The following is a 3,762-nucleotide window of genomic DNA, read 5'->3' on the forward strand; positions in this document are numbered from 1 at the left end:
AAGTTCAGAATCTAACCTCACTATCAAACGTCGAATTCCAAATGAAATAGATTCGGATAATAATTCAACCACTGCACTGTATTCTGCAATGTTGTTCGTTGTTTGACCGAGGCTTACCCCATGCATAGAAACTAACTCGTCAGAGGGTGAATAGATAACCCAAGCTGCGGAAGAGATATTCCGTGTACTACGACAAGCACCATCAGCAAATCCAATGTATGTTTGGAGAGGCGTCGACATCTGCAATATCAAGAGTAAAACCAAGATAAGCCAGAATAACGACGAAAAACACACTCACTAAGCTAAGCACACTAACTAACTAACAATCATACTAGCTAGAAAGAAAACCTAACCTAACTAAAAATTCTCCATACCCACCATTTAAGCATAATACCTCTTTAGGTAAAGTCCATTTCTGGGTTTACCCAAAGAGTCCCCATCAAAATCTACCAGCTCATAAGCCCCTTTTGCTAGCTTTCGCTTTACAATATAGGGTCCATGCCACATGGGAACGAATTTTCCAGCACCTAGCTTATCGTTAGCTTGATCATATAAAAGCACTAGGTCTCCCTCCGAAAAACTTCGAGGGGTCACATTTCTATCATACTGAGCTTTCATTCGCTTCGCGTGAGTCTCGATTGCCAATGCAGCGTCACGTCGAGTCTCATCTAATTTAGCTAAGTACAATAAACGTTTCTCCTCTTCGGAAGTAGCTGGGAGTAATTCGACAGCCATTTGAAGTGATGGGATTTCACATTCAATGGGTAACACAGCTTCCAAGCCATAAACTAGCTGGAAAGGAGTGAACCCTGTTGAGGTTTTCACTGAGGTTCGGTATGCCCATAGCGCCGAAAATAACATGTTGTGCCAATTCGATCGATGAATACCAATGGTTCGTCGGATCATGATAACCAGAACTTTGTTGATAGACTCAACCAAACCGTTGGCTTGCGGATAATAAGGAGTAGAGCTGTCATGGCGCAAACCAAGCTGGCTTGTAAGTTCAGTCATCATGGTGTTTCGAAAATGGTTCCCATGGTCAGTAATGATTGCTTGTGGGACACCAAACCTAGTTATAATATGATTGAATATGAAAACTGCAGCTGTTTTGCCGCTTGCGTCGAATGTAGGCATCGCCTCGGCCCATTTAGTGAAATAATCAACCGCGAGGATGATATACGCATGCCCCCCGACCGAGTGAGGGTTACAAGTAATAAAGTCGATACCCCATTTGGCGAATGGACCAACGGCAATTATAGGGTGGAGAGGAGCAGGTGGTGCGCGCATCTTTCGATCAAACACTTGGCAGTTGTGGCACTTCTGGACTGCAATGATACAATCTTTAAACATAGATGGCCAGAAGTAACCAGCGCGCAACACCTTCTGAGCTGTGGCATACCCAGACATATGACCGCCACATGCTCCAGAGTGACAATCATTCAAAACTCTCTCAGCCTCTTCGTGAGTTAGACAACGTCGAAAAACTAAGTCTGCCCCCCGGCGATAAAGTGTATCTCCAATAATTTTGTATTGCTGGGATTGAAACCGAATTTTTCGACGTTCCGCCTTTGAAGCTTCAGGCCGAAAGGTTTGGGTTTGGAGATAGATGATTATATCCCCATACCACGGATCTAAAGTACTGATAAGAAACAAAGATTCGTCCGCAATGGACTCCTCTGCCACAGTCTCTGTGTCAGTACGCGGGAAATCACACATCAATTCCGCAAAAACTAAGGATTTCTTAGACTTGGACTTCTCGAACTCCAAGTCGAACTCTTGCAGGATAACGATCCATTTAGAGTACTTGCCCCCTAGCAGTTGTTTTGTCAAAATGTAAATCATAGGGTTGCAATCCGAAATAACTGTAGTTTTACGGAGAAGAATGTAGTGACGAAAACGCTGGACAGCTTGAACGGCTGCCAGGGCCAATTTCTCCACATGCGAATATTTTAGCTCAGTGGGATTTAAGGTCCTACTGAGATAATATATCACATGTTCCGCTCCGAATTCATCTTCTTGAACTAACACCATTCCAATGGTGGAATGCGAAGCTGCGAGGTATAAGAAGTAGTCTGGTTGTAGTTGGGAGGATGCAACAACGGTGCATGGGTCAACGCGTGTTTAAGTGCATCAAAAGATTGTTGGGCAATCTCGTCCCAAAAGAATTGAACGTTCTGTTTCAACAACCGTGTAAAACCTTTAGTGACCTCGGCGTAGTTTGGGATGAATCGGCGTAAAAAGTTTGCTTTCCCTTGCAAACTTTGGAGTTGGCGCAAACTCGAAGGAGGAGGCAATTTGATGATAGCCTCGACTTTCGAGGGATCGACGCGAATGCCGGCTTTTGAAACAACAAATCCCAGCAATCGACCTGTTTCTATACAGAAAACACACTTGTGGGGATTCAACCGAATTCGATAATGCCTACACCTCATAAAGATTGCTCGTAGGTGGACAAGGTGATCAGCTCGACGTAAAGAATGAGCAGGCAAATCATCGAGATACGGTTGCACAATGTGCTTGATGTCGTGAAATGCGTAAGACATCGCCCGTTGAAAAGTGGCCCCGGCATTCTTAAGCCCAAAAGGTAATTTGCAATAAGCAAATGTCCCCCATGGACAAATGAATGCCGTTTTTGGTTGGTCGGCAGGTAGAATATTGATTTGATTATAGCCTGAAAAACCATCCATGAAGGAAAACATTTCACTTCCGGCACAATCATCAATAATTTGATCGATATAAGGCGTAGGATAGTTGTCTTTTGGACAAGCTCGATTAATATCCCTATAGTCGATACAGATTCTTATTGTTCCTTGTTTCTTATTGACTGGAACAATATTCGATACCCAATCCGTTAACGGGATCGGATAAATGAAACCTGCTTTCAACAGCTTTTCGACTTCTGCTTTAATCGCAGCCGCTTTTCGAGGGTGAATTTGACGCAACCGTTGCCGGACGGGTTTAGCATCCGGGTAGGTCTTTATTTCATGAACAACAATGGCAGGATCGATTCCCGGCATTTCCTCGTAAGACCAGGCAAACACATCGCGGAATTCTTGGAATAGGGCCTTGTAAGTTTGGATTTCTTCTTCTGTACATGCGGCACCTATATGAATGTTCTCCTCAATTCCGGGCTTCACTGAAATATCAATGGGAATAGTACGAGAAATATTCCCTAAATTCAACTCTGAATCAGAATGTTTCGTTGGATCCTGAGCGTCTTTGACATATTCAGCGGTAAAGATAGATGAAAAATCATTTTCAAATGCATCATCCTTAGGTAAAAACGAAGATCTGTGATGGAGATCCTCCCATGGTAGATCGTCTACACTTAGGATTTCGCGAAGTTGTTCGTCAGATGACACGACTTCGGGAAACGCTATCCGTTCTAAGGGTGAGGTGAAAAGTGACTCTTCACTGACCACATTCATTTGGTCGACCTCGGTTGAATGAAAGTCGGTAAAAGACATGAGAGCTTCATAAGCAATTTCATATGGACTCAAGGGCATAGCATTACCGAATGAGTCTATCTCAGAGTCAGATGGGACAAACCAAGGATCATCATAAATAATGTTTTCTGATGTAATCATATGAATTGTTGCAAACGAAGGTTCTACGCTGAGTGGAGGGAGAGGAAAAGTTCCCAGTAAACCGGAATCCTTAACTAAACCTACACCAACGTCCCTATAAGGGATTGTCGTCTTACCGACATGCTGGATACTCTCTGAAGAGGCTGGGTCGGATGAAAAGTATGTCAGCTGATCA

This window comes from Pinus tabuliformis, chromosome 2_1, assembly GCF_031772625.1.
Source record: "Pinus tabuliformis cultivar Carrire ecotype Pingquan chromosome 2_1, CPIR1, whole genome shotgun sequence".
Taxonomy (NCBI): Eukaryota; Viridiplantae; Streptophyta; class Pinopsida; order Pinales; family Pinaceae; genus Pinus; species Pinus tabuliformis.